This window comes from Macaca mulatta, chromosome 3 (genome assembly GCF_049350105.2).
Source record: "Macaca mulatta isolate MMU2019108-1 chromosome 3, T2T-MMU8v2.0, whole genome shotgun sequence".
Lineage (NCBI taxonomy): Eukaryota > Metazoa > Chordata > Mammalia > Primates > Cercopithecidae > Macaca > Macaca mulatta.
In genome coordinates, this window is record NC_133408.1 from 94,121,077 (window position 1) to 94,140,377 (window position 19,301).

Below are 19,301 nucleotides of genomic sequence, written 5' to 3' on the forward strand. Positions count from 1 at the left end.
CAGAGAGATCAAGTAATTTGTCCAAGATTATGTAGCTAGTAAATAGTGTCACTAATATACTAGTCTGTCTAATATATTCTTTTTCCCAGAAAATACATGCAAATCCAGATAAATGAACATATTAACTGAGTGCAAAAGTAATTACAATTTTTGCATTGTTAGAATTTGTGGTTTGATATTGGAGTACATTCTTAAATAAATGTGGTTAGCATATTGTTCTTCTATACATCATTTTAATGAGCGTTTCTCACATTCCTTTTTTTTTTTTTTTTTTTTTTTTTTTTTTGCTAATGACATTACTCACTGTTTATTTTATGTTTACTTTAGACTATGGAAATGATGTTAGACAAAAAGTAAATTTGGGCAATTTTTCTTATTTGAGTTCAAAATGGGTCACAAACAGTGGAGACAACTCTCAACATCAGCAACACATTTGGCCCAGAAACTGCTAATGAATGTACAGTGCAGTAGTGGTTCAAGAAGTTTTGCAAAGGAGAAAAGAGCCTTGAAGAAGATGAGGAGCATAGTGGTCGGCCATTGGAAGCTGACAACAACCAATTGAGAGCAATCATCAAAGTTGATCCTCTTACAACTACAAGAGAACTAGCAGAAGAACTCAACGTCAACCATGCTACAGTCTTTCAGCCTTTGAAGAAAATTGGAAAGGTGAAAAAGCTCAATAGGTCGGTGCCTCAAGAGCTGAGCAAAAATTTTAAAAATGGCCATTTTATAGTGTCATCTTCTCTTATTCTATGCAACAACAAGAAACTATTTCTTGATTGGATTGTGACATGCAATGAAAAATGGATTTTATATGACAACCGGCAATGATCAGCTTAGTGGTTGGACTGAGAAGAAGCTCCAAAGCACTTCCCAAAGCCAAACTTGCATCAAAAAAAGGTTGTGGTCACTATTTGGTCGTCTGCTGCAGGTCTGATCCACTACAGCTTTCTGAATCTCAGTGAAACCATTCCATCTGAGAGGTATGCTCAACAAATCAATGAAATGCACCAAAAACTGCAACGTCTGCAGCTGGCATTGATCAACAGAAAGGGCCCAATTCTGCACAACACCCGACCACACATGGCACAACCAATGCTTCAAAAGTGGAACAAATTGGGCTATGAAGTTTTGCCTCATCCACCATATTCACCTGACCTCTCACCAGCTGACTATCACTTCTTCCAGCATCTCGACAGCTCTTGCAGGGAAAACGCTTCCACAACCAGCAGGATGTAGAAAATGCTTTCCAAGAGTTTGTCGAATCCCAAAGCACGGATTTTTATGCAACAGAAATAAACAAACTTATTTCTTGTTGGCAAAAAGTGTTGACTGTAATAATTCCTATTTTGGTTAATAAGGATATGTTTGAGCCTAATTATAACGATTTAAGATTTCTGGCCCAAAATTGCAGTTACTTTTGCACCAACCTTATAGAATTATCTCTGGACTGGTTTCTTAGTGTGATGTTATAGGAGACAGGTGAGCTTGACAGGCTTATCCAGTTCTTTACTGGAGTTATCTGGTTTCTGATTTCTCCTAAAACTTAAAATATCCTACAGAAGTCCTGTAGCATTCCAAATGTGGATTTTACAATTATCTTTTTTTCTCTTAAATATAACCTAGTTTATAAATCATCTGAGGGCCCCTTGAGACAATGAACACTCAAGCAACAGACACAGAGATGCCTTTTGATGCTGCAACATCTTATAGGTACAGAGGAGTCATGAGTCACATCAAAGGGAAATGTATGTTTATTGGGAAAGCCTTTTGGTGAAGTGGCATAACCGAGCTCTGCAGTAACTGAGAGATACTCCTATGAGACACCCAGAGAAAGAAGATGAAGTCTGCCCTAGTGGTGGCAGGAGGAATGTCTCTCATAGGAGAGACCTCCAACAATCACCTTCTTGCCTAGGTTATGATGTTTCCAGCAGCTTTCCTTGGAGGAGGAAACTCACTTGTCATTGGTGGACACTGGGCAGGATCTTTTGCTGTCATTTTAACATTGATACATTTAGACTATCTGGCTTAAGTAGATGGTTGATGGTTTATAATTATAAAACATTAATATTTACCAATTGTTGAGGAATACCATGTGCTGGCCACTATGCTAAGTGTTTCACATACAATTTAAATCAATAATTCCAGTGAGATTAGATAACATTATTCCCATTATATGAGAAAAACAGGCTCAAAGTTAAGCTACTTGCCCAAACACACATAGCTCTAATTGAGGTCTGTAACTCCACACTACATGCTCTTTTAAATTCTTACATTCTGTCTTTCCACTTAGTCTTTTCACAATTCTCTTTATGTAATGATGACAGGGTGAGGCTTACAAAATGTGGCTTGCTGTATTGGTCTGTTTTCACACTGCTATAAAGAACTGCTTAAGACTGGGTAATTTAAAAAAGAAAGAGGCTTAATTGACTCACAGTTCTGCATGACTGGGGAGGCTTTAGGAAACTGACAATCATGGTGGAAGGCAAAGGGAAAGCAAGGACCTTCTTCACATGGTGTCAGACCAGAGAGACCGAGAGAAATGGGAACAGCCATATACTTTGAAATCATCAGCTCTCATGAGAACTCATTCACTCTCATGAGAACAGCATGGGGGAAACCGCCCCCATGATTTAGTCACCTCCCATCAGGGCCTTCCCTCAACACCTGGAGATTACAATTTGAGATGAGATTTGGATGGGGCCACAGAGCCAAACCATATAACTTGCCTGTCTTTGAAATTGTCCAAGCACTATTTAGTGTTTGCCATGTTACTTAACGAAACCTATACAACTTCTGTCTTTAGTGCCTTAGGAAAATCATTTATTCTTTCTTCTTTTATTAAAAAATTTGAAAAGTTAATTTTATTTGGTTAAATTTTGAAATGGCTTAACCACTGTGATGTCACAATTGGAAGCTTTCTTGCCTGGGATGTTCAAAACCACTCTATTTGAGCAGCCTTGACGTATAAGATTGTAGAGAGACCCTGGGGTCTCAATTCTTGAATAGATGAACTCTCTCATTCATTAAACATATCTGCTAGACTCCACCTGGTGTCTTGGTGTTACAGAAATGAGCAAAGCATAATACCTGGCCTCATGGAGCTTCTGATACAATACAAGGGTTATTAATTAGACTGGAGAATGACACAGGCTATATTGGAGATATTAGTTGATACTGTTGGGGAGTGGAAGAGATTGGCATCCAAGTCAGAGAATGAGAGAGGGCTTTCCAGATAAAAGATGCTTGAAGTTTATTTTTCATCCCATCCTCAGGACTCAGAATACTTGGTGCCAAACCTTCTCCACTAATTCACAGGTAAAAGAGTGACTCAGTTCATTTGGGCTGCTATAGCAAAATGCCATAAACTGGGTGGCAGAGATAAACAGAAATGTATTTCTCACAAGTCTAGAGGTTTGGAATTCTGAGATTAAGGCATAGGCAGATTTGGTGTCTGGTAACTATTCAAGTCTTGGTTCATAGAATGGCAACTTCTTGCTATGTGTCCTCATATGGTAAAAAGGACAAGCCAGCTTTGTCTTTGGAGTTCCTTTTATAAGGGCACTAATTCTATTCATGAGGGCTCCACCCTCATGAACTAATCACCTCCCTAAAACCCTACTTGCTAAATATCATCACATTGATGCTTAGATTTCAAGATACAACTTAGGATGGGGGGTGGGAAGGGGTATGGGACACAAACACTCAGACCATAGCATTTTGTCCCTGGTCCCCAAAAATCCATGTCCTTCTCACATGTGAAATACATTCATTCTATCCCAGTCATTAAAGTTTTAGCTTGTTCCAGCATTAACTCAAAAGTCTAAAATCCAGACTCTTAGCTAAATTTCATCTATATTAGATATGGGTGAGACTCAAGGTATGATTCATCCTGAGGCAAATTTCTCTCCCCAGCAGTGAACCTGTGAAATCAAATGTTGTGTGCTTCTAAAATATAGTGAGGCTCTAAGCATAGGATAGACATTCCCATTTCAAAAGAAATACATAGAAAAGAAAGGGAATAACAGGTTCTGAGCAAGTCTAAAACTTGGAGCTCAAGAATAGCCCTCTTTGACTAGATGCTTCATTGCCCTCCAGGTCCATTGCGGCGGAGGTCCCACCTTCCAATTCTCTGTGGCAGCAGTCCTGCCCCATGGCTTTGAGAGGCCCCACCCCCATGGTGGCTCTCTGCAGCAGCCCTACCTCCTCAGTGGCTCTGTGCCTCAGACACGTGCCTGTGGCCCTCCCACCCACAGCGGGAATCATGCACCAGTGGCTCTAAGGGTCTGAGGTCACAGTGGATGGCTCTACCCCTATGACTGCACTAGGAATTGCCCTGGTGGGGTCTCTCTACAGTGGTCTCACCCCCACAGCAAATCTCTGCTTGGGCTGCACAGCTCAGCAGGTCATCCTTTGAAATCTGGGTGAAGGCAGCCATGACTCCACATCTTTGCTGGATGCAATGCACACCATACCAGGGTCTGCTGGAGCTGCACTGGGGGCAACCAAGAAGCTTGGCAATGAAATGTGGAGAACAGAGCCTTGAGGCAGTGCCTAGTAGCAAGCACTAAGATCCTGCAAGTGTCCATGCCTCCTCCTTTGAAATCGTTTTATCTCCCAGGCCCTGGAACTCTGGGCCTATGATGGGAAGAGCAGCAACATGATGTCCGAAATGCCTTCCAGGTTACTCTTTTATTGTCTTGTACAATAAGTCCTGGCTCCGCTCAGATGGCTCATCCATACTAATCTTATCAAGTGGTCACTTTTTCACACCCTCGGTTTTCTCTCCCAGACATGCTTTCTCATTCCTTTCAATATGAATAAGAATTTCCCAGATATTTATATTCTGCTTTCCTTTTGATTAATAATTCTATCATTGAATCATTTCTCTCTTCTTGCATTTACTGTAAGGAGTCAAAAGACACTAAGCTTCAGCACTCTGCCTAGAAATAGTTTCAGCTAAATATCCAATTGCTCACACATTCTACTTTACATAGAATTCTAGGACAAACTCTATTCAGCCAAGCCTGTTGCCACTTTATAACAAGGATCCCCTTTCCTCAAGTTTTCAATGACATGTTCCTCCATTCCACCTGAGACATCAGCAGAATGGCCTTTACTGTCCATATTTCTACCAACATTCAGTTAACAACCACTTAGGCATTTGCTAGGAACATTTAGGCTCTCACTACAGTACTCTTCTGGGTCCTCAACGTAATCACCCTTTAAGGTTTCTTCACACCAATGTAGGTTTGTCTAGTATTCACTTAGAAACCCTCCTCCCTCTGCCTATTATCAGTTCCAAGTTGCTTCAACATTTTAGCAGCACTGTAACAAATACCTAAAATTCCCACTTAGGTATTTTGTAGAAGTGGTATTTCTTCCTCTTCTTGGTAACAATTGTCTTAGTCTGTTCAGGCTGCTATAACAAAATACTATCAACTAGATATTATAAATAATGGAAATTTATTTCTCACAGTTTTGAAGGCTAGGAATTCCAAGATTGAGGCAGCAGCACATTCTGTGTCTGGTGAGAGCTCACTTCCTGGTTCACAGAAGGCATCTTCTCAACATATTCTCACACGGTGGAAGAAATAACACAGCTCGCTGGGGCCTCATTTATAAGGGCACTAATCCCATTCATGAGGGCTCAGCCCTCATCCTAATCACCTCTCAAAAGTGTCATCTCATAATACCACCACAGTGGTGGTTAAGTTTCAACACATGAATTTTGGAGGGCCACAAATATTCAAAGCCTAGCAAAGAGATGGCCCTCTCTTCACTTATCTGACAAAAGCAAACCCCAAAATGGGCAGTCTACTTGCCACCTGGTAAGATATCAAAAGCCCCAGGAAACCACCTTTTCTGTTAAATTTAGAACAGTGCAGCACCATCTATTCACAATTAAGTGTTATTCCATGGTAACCTAAAAACACCCTGGAGGGAATAAGCATTGATAATTTTTTTCCAGAAGTAGACCATCAGTGTAAAAAAATATGAGAAATATTCTGATAAGTTAAATACTAACAACAGGTTCACCTGGTCTTGAATCCTAATTCTTCCATTTGATAGTTGCGTAATTCCAGGTAAGGTGCATCCCCAGTCACACTCTCCTTTTTCTCACTGTAGACAAAGATAGCACACCTGCGCAGCTACTGTTCTTTATTCCTGAGCAGGATCAGAGGAGCAGAGATTGTACAAGAACTACACTGTGCATTTATCTCCAGGCAGAAAGGACAGACTGGGTTCCTGGGCTCAAATCAGGGAGGCCACTGAAAGCAGGCTTTTTTTTTTCTTTTTTCTTTTTTTTTTTAAGACAGAGTCTTACTCTGTCGCCAGGCTAGTACCGTGACATGATCTTGGCTCACAGCAACCTCTGCCTCCCGGGTTTGAGCAGTTCTCCTGCCTCAGCCTCCCAGGTAGCTGGGACTGCAGACACGCACCTCCACACCCAGCTAATTTTTGTATTTTTAGTAGAGACTGGGTTTCACCATTTTGGCCAGGATGGTCTCCATCTCTTGACCTCATGATCCTCCCGCCTTGGCCTCCCAAAGTGCTGGGATTATGGGCATGAGTCACCATGCCCAACCGAAAGCAAGGTTTGATATAGAGGAGAATTTTACAGCCCCCTCATCATATTCTAGAGATGAGAGTAATGTGTTTTCTAACACATATGCATTTCTGAGGCAATCTACCCTTCCCAAGACAACTGTGACTCCCATCTCATCCTCAGCCAATAACCACAGTTAATTAGAATAGGAATGTGCTTTGATCCAGAAGTGGCATAAACAATCAAAAATTTTTATTGAATAATTAGATTTCTCTCTTGGAAATCTAAAGGTGAAATCAAACAACAGAGATAAGTGAAAGAAACTGATCCCCTAATGTCAAGAGGTAGACTTGGGGGTCAAAGAAGGCTACCTCAATCAGGATCTCTGCAGCAGAACAGATGGCATGCTCAAATGTATTAGAGGAAGTTTTAAAAATAGGCTATTTGTAAAGGTGTGAGTGGGCGTGGGAAAACTACAAGGAATCATGTGATACCCCAGGTCTAGTCATGGCAGACACTCTCACCACCAAAAGGCCGGAAAGAGCAAGAGAGAAGCAGTCACTAGAATGCAGGTAGAGCAGCAAAGAGAGAGCCATGTGGCAGGAGCTGTGATCTGCAGGTGAGGGACAAAAACGGAGATGAAAAATAAGACCTTGCTCTTTTTATTTCCTCCATCTTTAGCCAGAACAGACAAAGCCAATCCGAAGCCAGAAGGAAAAGGAGCCCAGTGGTACAAACTTCTGGGGCAAGATTAGGATGAAGAATGATGGAAATGAATCTAGAAGGCAAATAGAGTAAGCGGCAGCCCAGCACAGAGGCCTTGATGGGCCATGCACAAGACTATCCATAAGCAAAAATAGCCAATTGGCTAAGAATAGCAGAAGAGACCAGAGATGCAGCCCTAAGAGATCATGCAGCCCATGAGAGAGAGTAGAGCCTCCACTCTGGAATTGCTGCCAGCTTAGCAATTCCATTTTAGATGTTTCCCATACCTGAAGATCCCTATGTCCTTTACAGGCACTGTCTTGAGTGAGTCTAATTATTTTAGTCAAGCACTGTTAACTAATATTTCACTCCCTGTGGAGGCAGTTTCAGACATAGTTTCCAATGATCCCTGCCCCTTGCATAAAAGCTTCCCCTGGAGTGTGGACTAGACCTTAGTGACTTGCCTCTACCATACAAAATACAGCAAAAGTGATGGAATTCCAGTGCCAAAATTAGGTTACAAAAGACTTCCCTACTTTTGCCTTCTCTTGCTGGCTCTGATGAAGCAAACTGCCACGGCTGTGAGCTATCCTATGGAGAGACTCACATGGTGAGGAACAGAAAGCAACTGTGTAACTGAGGTTCTCCTTGCAACAGTCCATGAGGAATTGAATGCAGCCAAACCATGTGAATGTACTAGGGGACAGATCTCTCCCCACTGAGGCTTGAAATCTGCTGCACTCCCAGGATGATACCTTGATTGCAGTTTCTCTGAGATGACAAGAATTGTTGTTTTAAGCCATTAAATTTTGGAGTACATTGTTTGTTACACAGCAGTAGATAACTAATACACTCCCAGAACATAATTGTTTCCTCTACATGGGAGGCCCTAGGCCTGAGACTCCTGTCAGGCTGCACTGGGAGATTCCAAGGATGCTGAGCCCTTCTGAGTAGCTCTGAGACCTGTGAGAGCCACCTAAATGGAAGATTGCTTTTCGGTCTAGCCATGGGTGATTTCCAGGCCAAGAGCCTGAGTCTTTGACTGCTCTTCAAACAGAATGCCACGTCTTACAGCTCTTAAGATCCCTTCTTCTGCCTTTCTTTTCTCTTCAAACTCTATCTACATTGTTGTGTCATTGTTAAATTTTCTTAGAAAATTATTTTAACTACTGTCATGGGTTGTGGGACATTCAGCCCCATTTCCCCCATTTCCAAATTGCTCCTGCTCCAGCGTGCATGGAAATGATGGTTTGCACTATTTCAGAAGTACTTTGATTCTTTTCTTCATTTAATTTCTCCTTTAGGTTCCATTCACTAAACTTTAGAAAGGTGATTCTTGAAGGGAATTTGAGTGGGGGACTTCATATAGCAAGAAAGGGGCATATTTTTCTTCTCCTTTGAACCATAACCATTTAAGGCAATTACAATGCTGTGTAATAAAGGAAAAACATTTTAATGATATCCAGGTTATTATTTAAAATGCCTCTTTGTTTTTATTTCCATGATGTGAGTTGTTCATGCTTGCTGTTTTTTTCCTCCCATGGGATGGGAGCTGGCAAGTTATTAAAAATATCTCACTGTAACAAATATATTACAAAGAAGGATGTTGAAAATATATCTCTCTAAAGCATTGCCATGTTTCTGGTGATAGATATACAATAACAGTGCTTTGTTTATCTAATTTTAGCAGATTCTAAACAATCTTTAATCCTAGGAGAAAAAGTGTTTTGGCTTCTGTACACATAAGGAAAGAAAAATTGAGTAGAAGTCAGAACACTTAAATTATGACCCCAACTTAGTTGTTAATTAATATGTGTCCATAGGCAAGGTTATAAATGTTCTTGTTAGTAAAATGAAAGTGTTTTTGCAGGGGTTATTGAGAGGACTAAATGAGATACTGCATGTACAGCACTGATACTCAGTGCTTAGACTCAGTATTCTCATGTATAAAAATAGGGTTACTTTTTAAAATAAAAATAGGGTTACTCTTTAAACAGATCTACAAAATAATGTGCAATTGAAACCAACATGCCAAAGGGTTCAATTGGAATCAACATGCAGAAGGGTTTTTTATGGTCCTTGATAAGTTGATTTGACATTTGTCAAAATAGTGGTTTAGCAGCACAATAAACTACAATAGCTTCCAAATGGATTAAACGTTAAAAAATAGAACTGTGAAAGTACTAGAAGGGCTGGGTATCATATGTAAAACAAACAAACAAAAAAACTCTAAAATGTGACCATAAGAAGGCAGACTGGCTAGGGTCCTTGGGATCCAAGGAATGACACAATGGTTAGTTCCCTGGCTTTTTTTTTTCCTAGGCTGGGAGCTGGAGAAACTAGAGAAATTAGCAACACAAAAACACCACAGAGTATAGACAAAAAAGGCCCAAGAAATGCATTATTTCTGTAACCTAGACCAAGAAAGGAACACCAAGACAAAAAATGTTTAGACAATAACTGCCCTATTCTAGGAAGACACCATGAAAACAAGATGGGGCCCACCTCCATCCCATCTGCAAAGACCAACCAGGAGCCTAGACTTCTACACTCACCATGTGCTGTAACATATGTCCCAAGTCTCCTGTTAGGGTGGCATCAGAGAAGGTTGGGTAGGGAACTAGGACTTTCCTCGCCATCAGTGGTAATAGGGAGCACCTCTCTGATAAGAGTCAGTGGAGGCCATGGGAGAAACAGTAACCATGTGTCCCCTCGCATCAGAGTGGTGTTAGCAGAGGCCAAGAGGGGAGCCTTACCTTCTACTCCTGCCCAGCATTAGAAATAAGATGCCCCCATAAAGGTGTCAGTGGAGGCTGGGTGGGAAACATGCACTTCTCCACCTCCAGTAACAAGGAGGCATTTCTACTTCCTTTGCCAGTGCAGTGTTAGAAGACAGTTCTTTATGAACTGAATTGCGGCCCTCTTAATTAATATGTTAAAGCCCTAACTCCCAGAAACTCAGAATGTGATTATGTTTGGCAATAGGGCTTTTTAAGAGGTAATTAGGTGACAGTGAGGCTGTTTGGGTGTGCCTCTGTCCAATCTGACTCATGTCCTCATAAGAAAAATAGATTATGGACACACATAGACACCAGGTGTGCACATATACAGAGGGACTACCATGTGAAAAGGCAGCAAGAAAGCAGTCACCTGCAAGCCAAGGAGAGACCTCAATGAAAACCACCCCTGCCAGCACCATGATCTTGGACTTCTAGCCTCCAGAACTGTGAGAAAATAAAGTAAAATACCATACCACCCAGACTGTGTTGTTTTGTTATGGCAGCACTAGCAAATTCATAGACTGGCTAAAACAGGAAGTTTAAATAAGAGTCTCACAAAATAATGCCCAAAATTTCCAGGATATGGCTGAAAATTAGTCACTCACATATCAAGAACCAGGAAAATCTTGAGTAAATGAGAAAAGACAATCAGCAGATACCAACTGAGATAGCACTGATGTTGGAATTATTTGACAAATATTTTTAAACATGCATCATAAAAATGCTTCAATGAGCAATTAAGAACATGTTTGAAACAAAAGAAAAACTACAAAATCTTAGCAAAGGAATAGAAGATATAAAGAAAAGTTAAATGCAAATTTTAGAACTGTAAAATACAATAACAGAATTTTAAAAAACTCAGAGATGGAATCAATAGCAGATGAAAAGAATGTAAGAAAAAATCAATAACCTTTAAGACAGAACAATGGAAATGACTCAATCTGAAAAACAGAAAAAATGGACTGGGGAAAACATGAACATGGCTTTAGGGACCTGTGAAATTATAACGAAAGATTTAACTTTCACAGCATCATTGTCCCAGAAGGAGAAGAGAAAGAGTGGGGCCAAAAAAGGTGTAGAAAAACAATGACTAAAATTTCCCAAGGCAAATTACATAAACCCAGATTCAAGAACCTGGGTGAATCTCAAGCAGCATAGTCCAAGTAAATCTACACAAAGACATATTCTAGCCAAGCTTCTGAAAATAAAAGACCAAGGAACATTCTAGAGAGCAGAAAGTAGGAAGTTACATGATCCCTACATGGGAAAACAATTCGGATGACAACATATTTCACATCAGAAACCATGGAGACCTGGAGGGAATGGCACATTTTTCAAATGAAAAAACAAACAAATAAGCAAACACACACACACACACACACACACACACACACACACAATCTATCAACCCAGATTCTATTTCCAGGTGGAAAAAATCCTTCAGGAATTAAGAAGAAATCAAGACATTTTCAGATGACAAAAACAGTAAGAAATTTTGTCTTAGAATGGCAGGAAAAAAAGGAATCTTAGAACATCCAGGAGGAAGAAAAAACAATGGAAAGACTAAATGTAACTAAATATCATAGAATTTCCTTCACCTGGAGAAGGAAATTGTGCTTGATAGCTGAAATGAAAATTATAATATTGTCTAACATGTTTCTCCAAATGTGCTGAGAAAATATTCTAGACAATTATAAATGGGGGAAAGCAAAAGGACTTAAATGAAAGTCAGGTTTCTATACTTCGCTTGAACAGTTAAAATGTTAATCTGTTAAAATGAATAGTCTGTGTCATTTATATAATATTCTTAAATGACAAAATTAAAGAAATGGAAAATATATGAGTGGTTTCCAGGGGTTAAGGATGTAGGGGAAAGGAAGTTGATGTGACTCTAAATAAGTTGTTTTACTCTGTTGTATTAGCCATTCTCATGCTGCTACTAAAGACATACCCGAGACTGGATAATTTATAAATAAAAAGAAGATGTAATGGACTCACAGTTCCACATGGCTGGGGAGGCCTCACAATCACGGTGGAAGGCAAAGGAGGAGAAAAGGCATGTTTTACATGGTGGCAGGGAAAAGAGCCTGTGCAGGGGAACTCCCATTTATAAAACCATCAGATCTGCTGAGACTTACTATCACAAGAACAGCATGGGAAAAATCCACCCCCATGATTCAATTACCTCCCACTGGGTCCCTCCCATGACACATGGGGATTATGGGATTATTATAGCTGCATATATTTGAGCAGTACACTCCACCTCTCTAATCCTCAATTTGCTGGGTAAGGGGTGAGGGACCCCCAAATGGGTGATGTACATAGTATGACCCAAAGAACAGCCATGCCCTATCAGAGGTTTCAGATCACAGCCCTATGGCCACAGTCTTTGAGGTAAAAATGATATTTGGCAAACAAAAAATGATGCATTTCTATATCTGGAATTTTAAATTTACTCCCGTAGGAACTTTTGGCTTTCCTGTGATTCTCCTGGCACAGGTCTTTGTCCAAAAATGGAAGGGAGAAAAAACCCAGGACATATAGGAATTCCAGACTATATGCTCTGATTAAATAGTCTTTCACCTGACTGTCCATGAGGATTTTGTCCTTCTATGATCTGTGTCTGCATTTAAATAAATTTCTGTTTTAAACATTCTTAGACCTGTGGGAGCTTGTTTTAAAAGAAGTGAGTGACAAACTCCCCCATCGTGCATATATATATATATATATATATATATATATATATATATTAGCAAAGTACTTTCAAAAATCAGGCACTTAGCCTGCCAAGTTTCATCTCTTGGAAGTGACAAGAGAGGCTGCCTCAGACTTTAAAACATCTAATTTGTAAGTGGTCCATCTATTTTTATAAAGGGCAGAGAAAGGAGTGGTGGAGGAAAATATCCAATCTCATTAAAATTCTCACAACGATTTAATGAGGATGAATTGTCTTCATTTTACAGTCAATGAAACAGGGGTTCAAAAAGATTAAGCAACTTGTTCAAGGTCACACTCAATGTTAACAGACAGCCTGGAGTATAAAGACAGTTTTCCCTGACTGTAAATCCCATGTTCTTGGCCCTGGCTGCAGGAACCTCACTGATACCACCAAGAGTAGGCAGGGATGCTTTGAGCAGGAAAAGCAGAACAAAAAAATAAAATAAAATGAAGAATCCTTCAAGTCTTAGATATAGAAAAAGGATGGGCGTAGCCGAACAATAACAACAAACACATCTTAAGAGACCAGTCCCTGAGGACACTCGCAACAGGAAGACAAATGGGCTTCAGATGCCCCCTGCAGCCCCTAATCCACTTATTTTTATTTTCCTCCCTGTCACCTCTATGATTTGGAATCATTTAAAAGCTCCCTCTTTTTTTTAACTTTATTTTTTTCTGATTTTATTATCTTTTTTATGCTTTTTAAAAATTGACACATAATGATTGTACACATTCATGGGGTACAAAATGGTGTTTTTGATACATATAATGTATAGTGATCGTATTATGGTAATTAGCTATCATCTCAAACGTTTGTCATTTATTTGTGTTGGGAATATTCAATATCCTCCTTCTAGCCATTTGAAACTATATTATATGTTAATATTAACTAGAGTCATCCTACAGTGGTATGGAACACCAGAACTTCTGTCTAGCTGTAACTTTGTTTTCTTTAACAAATATCTCCCTAGCTTTCCTTTTAAGTATGGGAGGTATGGTAAGGACTGTTCTAGACTCTACTTGAATTTCCCAAGTCAGGGAAGGGCCGCCTGTGGAGCCATTGCCTCTCCCCTGATGCCCAAGTACAGCTGTGTGCACATGGCAGAGGTCTAGTCTGTGCTTTATCTTCAGTGGTCACTGGGAGAGAATTTCAGGGTTTCAGGATTTTCCTAGTTGTTATTTCATTTTATTGTCACAATAACTCTGTGCAATTGACAGAGTACGCAGTAAATTCCCAAGGCATGTCCATTTATTTTGTCTGTTATTGTTGCTTAACCAGTTTGTATTGAGTCTTTTCTTTAGGCTAGAAACTTTTAAATGAGCATGGATTTATGTAAATTAACCCAAATTATGCACCATATTAAAGGTTAAAAAGCTGAGGCTCACTGAGGGTAGACCAGTTGCTCATATAAGTACCAGATTACATAGCAGAACCAGAATCTAGATCAATTTCCCAGTACATGACTTTTTCTACTAGACTAGGGGTCAGTAAACTCTCTTTCTGTAAAGATCCAGTCAGTAAACTCTCTTTCTGTAAAGGTCCAGACATACTATGTCCATAACAACTACTTAACTCTGTCCTTCAGTATCAAAGCAGCCCTAGACAATTTGTAAGAAATGAGCGTGGCTGTGTTCCTATAAAATATTTTTTTTCTTTAGAAAAAAAAAAAAAAGGCAGTCAGCCAGATTCAGCGCATAGACCATATTTTCCCATCCCTGGAGCAGACCACTACCTTGGTTCAGAAAGTGTTAGCGTCCTTAGGCAGGTCCTCACATTCCTCTGTAATTACTTCCCCAGCCCAATGCCAATACACCTACTTGCCTTTCCTCCTTCCCTTCCTGAAAGTGTGGCTCTGTACAAGAATCCGGCATCTAAAATTAGTACTGGATTATATTCCTGTTCTCTATTAGATTGAAATGTACTCCAGTTACAGAAAAGCACATGTGCTGTCTCCCCAGGAGAAATTGCTATTTGTGCCAAGAGAAGCCTAGCCATTTGAGCTCTTCAAAATGCTTTCATAGACACCATGGCTCTAGTAGTCAGAGTCTTGGAGTAAAGAGAAAGAGGCACATCTTCTCAGGTCCCCCTACATGGTGTTGGAGCTTTAGCTGGGGATACCTGGACTTGAAGTGGCCATGACTGCCATATTTTTCTTGGCCATGCTGCCATTCTGGCCCCTGCACTGCAAAATGTGAAGAATGAAGGACAAGATCAAGAGCACAGCATCCTTCAGGATACACGCCAAGCTCTGGGACCATCTGCTCTTCCACTGACATCTTCTCTGTGTATTCACAAAGCAGTATCTGATTAGATTGATGTGTGACCCTGCCCTCTGGCAGATTCTCGTCAAGTAAAGTCTTGCCGTGTATGCCAAGCACTATTCTAGGCACTGGAGATATATATGTCAGTAAACAAAATCCCCACTGTCGTGAACTAACATTTAGATGAGAGAAAAGAGGACAAAGGCAAATGGATAAATCTATAATATTTTAGATAGGAAGAAAAATAAGGGAAAGGAAATGGAATGATGAATGAAAATGTACTATTTTAGATAAGATGATCAGAAAAGAACTTCTTGATGAGGTGAGATCTGTGCAGAGACTTGAATGAGGTGAGGGGCTGAATCATATGACTATCTGAAGGAATCACATTCTGGGAAGAGGGAACAGCAAATGCAAAGATCTTGCAATATGCCTCACAATCTGAAGACAGCAAAGAGGCCAGAGTTGTTGGAGAAGAGACAGAGAGAGAGGAAAAGAAGCATAAGATGAGGTCAGAAAGTCCACTTGTGTTACTATAACAAAAGAGCTGAGCCTGAGTAATTTATAAATAACAAATATTTACTTCTCACAGCTCTGAAGGCTGGTAAGTCCAAGATCAAGGCATCAGCACTTCTATGTTTGCTACGGACTCTCCCAGATGTTCCCTTGGCAGGTGACTTCTTGGCCCTGAAGAGAAGCTGAAGAGGAATCAATGAACAGTGGAAAGAGCAAACAGCAGTCTATCCTGTCTTGTGATGACAGCTTTTCCACACTATTCTCATTTGTTTCTATCCAGTCTCTGCTTCCAGGGTGGCACCTTAAACACTGCATCCTCTGGAGGCATGAATGCTATGTCCTCACATGGGAGAAGAGACAGAAGGGGCAAACTCACCCCCTCAGTGCCCTTTCATGGGGCACAAATACATTCACGAGGTTGGAGTCCTTATGGCTGAATCACCTCCTAAAGGTCATACCACTTAATACTAGTTGCCTTGGGGATTAAGTTTCAACATGAATCTTGGAGGGGGCAAAGATGTTGAAACTATAGCAAAAAGGGAGCAAAGGTCTAAAACACGCAAGTTTTGTAGATCCTAGACAGGATTTTAGATTTTATTCTGAGTGAGATGAGTGGCCATTGGGGTTTGAGAGGAGAAAAACACATGAGTTTTTAAAGGTTTAGTCTAGCTGCTGCACATGCATGTGCAGAGATGTGTAGTAGGGGAAAGGAAAGGAAAACAAGTATGAAGTGGGAGTGGGAGACCTATCAGCAGAGTCAGTAGACGTTACTGATGAGTGGTAAAGAGAAAGTGCAGAGTCAAGGATGACTCCCGGGTATTGCACCCTCTCACATCCTCACCACCCACCTTTTTTTTTTCCAGCAGTTGCTGTGGCAACAATCTGCAGTGAGTGAAGCTTGGCAGCACCATGGCCTCAGCTGCACCTTGCATTTCTTGCCTTTTGCCCCAGAGTTTCTTAGCCTTTCCATGGGACTCTCCCAGAAGCTCACTCTGCCATTCAGGTCCCTGTGTAAGCCTGGAAGACCAAGGCAGTTAACATCTCAGGGGCAATATTTGACCAATGAGGGTTTAGAGCAGGTGGATAATTCTGAGGCTCAACCTGTATGTCTTTTTAAAGACCACCTGTTGGAACTAAGCCCCCAGGCATCTACAGTAGGAACCAGCTCTACCGTACTTCCTTGGATTGGATTTTCCTCTTTCCATTTGACTCTTCCTAGTCCCTCACTATTGTTCCCTGGGTCCCCTTTCAAAAATAAACTTAAAACTCAAACAGTATCAAGAGTTTATCTTAGAGTATATGAAAGTTTGGATTGCTCATTCCATCGCCAAGTGGAGATGACAAGAAAGCAGTTGGAAGTATTTCAATCTGGAACGCAGAACACCATATGCAAAAGAGATTAGGCTACTTGTCTTCCAAGGTCACCGTGTCAGGCTGTAGCAGGCACCCCGACCTCCACAGCTCCACCAGTACAATGTGTCTCCATCTGCCACTGTGTAGCAGAGGGGCTGAAGAGGAATTAATAAACAGTGGAAAGAGCAAACAGTAGTCTATCCTATCTTGTAATGACAGCTTTTCCACACTATTCTCATTTGTTTCTAGCTCCAGTAGATGTGACGTCCTCACCGCAGGTGAGCAGCCACATTAGAATGAAGGCTTGTCGAAAGTCAGCATGGCCACCCCTGCAGAGAGACATTGTCTGTTGGGAGTCTTTTCCCCTTGCTAAGATCCCCCCTGAGGTTCTAGAGGAGGAGAAAAGAAAAGTGAAATGGGAGACAACTGGGGGAGGCAAGGAGGCCAAGTGCCATGTCCCCAGGAGACCTCTTAGCTCTCTGACAGCCTCCAACCTCTGCCTCCAGCCTGAGCCTAGATTTCTGAGACACTGCAGAGATAGGACGTGGCTTTTGTTTTCATCACCATTTAATTTACTCAAATGAAAACTGCAATTACTGAGCAGTTATATATCCTAATGTGCTTCAGGGATGCTGTCCCTGGCACATTTGCTATCCCCATTTGGAAAATTCGCCCATAAAAGCATCAGACTCGCCTGCATTGTATGTGGAAATCTGCAATGTCATCCTTTGTGCAAGGGATAAAAATTCACCCCGGGGTACCAATTTTAATAAGGCTTAATTAGACCAATTTGTTGTAAGCTGAGGTCTCCAGTCTGCAATTTAACAAGCAGCTTGAGCTGGTTCACTACATTTTTACAGTTGGGAATTTCTGTATCTCAAACAAAAGGTCAAATGGAACATAAGATTTTATCCAAAAGACTCCTAAAGGGATAGTTAATTTCTGCTCGCTTTTGTATGTATGTCTTTTTTTTTTTTTTTTTTTTAAGAGTGTCTTTATCAATGCTAACAGCGTGATCTTGGGGGCAGAATAAGTCAGATCCTCTTAGATTGTCTGCCCATCCAACAACATGTAGGAGGGCACATAGAACAGGTCATCTCTTGTGCAGGCCTTGCCAGTAGCTCACAGCCCTCTTTCTATAGAGTTGGAGATGACCTCACAGTCCCAGACACAGAACACAAGCAATACCTGAAAATCCACTGGAGTCAGCATGAGAGATAAGCCATCTTGCCAAGGAATGACAATTTTTTTTGTATTATCCTTGGACTGGAAAACTGTTTGCTTAAACTATAGTATCTTTAAGATATGCAACAAAGTTGATGTCACAGAGTTGTACTTTGAGGCTGTATCCCTGGAATTTCATCCAGGACCATTCTAAGGAAAAGCTTTACAAACTTCACTGATTTTGCTGTAGGGAAAGAGTTGAGGCTTCTCTTCGAGGGGGGAGGGGGGCGGGATACGAGTCAGAAAAAAAGAGGAAGTAAGTTGAACAATATCTCTTTCATCAATGAATTTTTTATATCAAAACTTCTAGACATTCTACCTAAAAATGGAAAGAATATTCTACAATTAAAGAGGTTTCCATGCCAGGTGTGGCAGCTCACGTCTGCAATCCCAGCACTTTGGGAGGCCGAGGTGGGTGGATCACCTGAGGTCAGGAGTTCAAGACCAGCCTGGCCAACATGGTGAAATATTGTCTCTACTAAAAATACAAAAATTAGCCAAGCACTGTAGTGGGTGCCTGTAATCCCAGCTACTCAGGAGGCTGAGGCAGGAGAATCACTTGAATCTGGGAGGCAGAGGTTACGATTGTGCCACTGTACTCCAGCCTAGATGACAGAGCAGGACTCTGTCTAAAAATAAAGAAAAGAAAACGAGGTTTCCAGAAATGTTTCAAATGGCCTGTGGCAAACAGAGCCAGCCCTCGGTGCCAGTCTACTAGGTAGTGTCTACACTGTGCCTACATTGCTGGGGGCATCAAAAGGCCCACCTTGTCTCTAAATATTACCCCTTCTGATCTAATATGGTGCCTAAAATGCCCACACTGAAATGAGTCCATTGGTTAAATGCCAGAAGACCCAAGATAAAAATATGAAAATATTCACTGATATTGTTGGCAAATTGACTCTTGAGGGAGTAGGAACTAGGTTAGCTATATTTCTTTAAGTGCCAGGAAAGAACCAGAGCATAAAATGCTGCCAGGAGGATGGGCCAGTTTGGAACTGGGGTTTGGGAGACGGCAGAGAGACACAAGATGCAACTCCATTTGGGGCAAGGAAGAGAGAGGCAAAAGAGACAAAGCTGAAGGTTGGAGGAAGAGGGCAGTTACAGAGGGGAGGGTGACACAATCAATAGCTGATAGCTTACATGACAATTTTTTCCTATTCCTGGTGAGAAAGCTCAGGGAGCTACACTGG

At 41.0% G+C, this 19,301-nt stretch overlaps 1 pseudogene; it reads left to right on the plus strand.

The window, feature by feature from the left end:
• Window positions 1-330: 330 nt before the first annotated feature.
• On the plus strand, window positions 331-1,357 carry LOC144340198 (histone-lysine N-methyltransferase SETMAR pseudogene; annotated as a pseudogene).
• The last annotated feature ends 17,944 nt before the right edge of the window (window positions 1,358-19,301 follow it).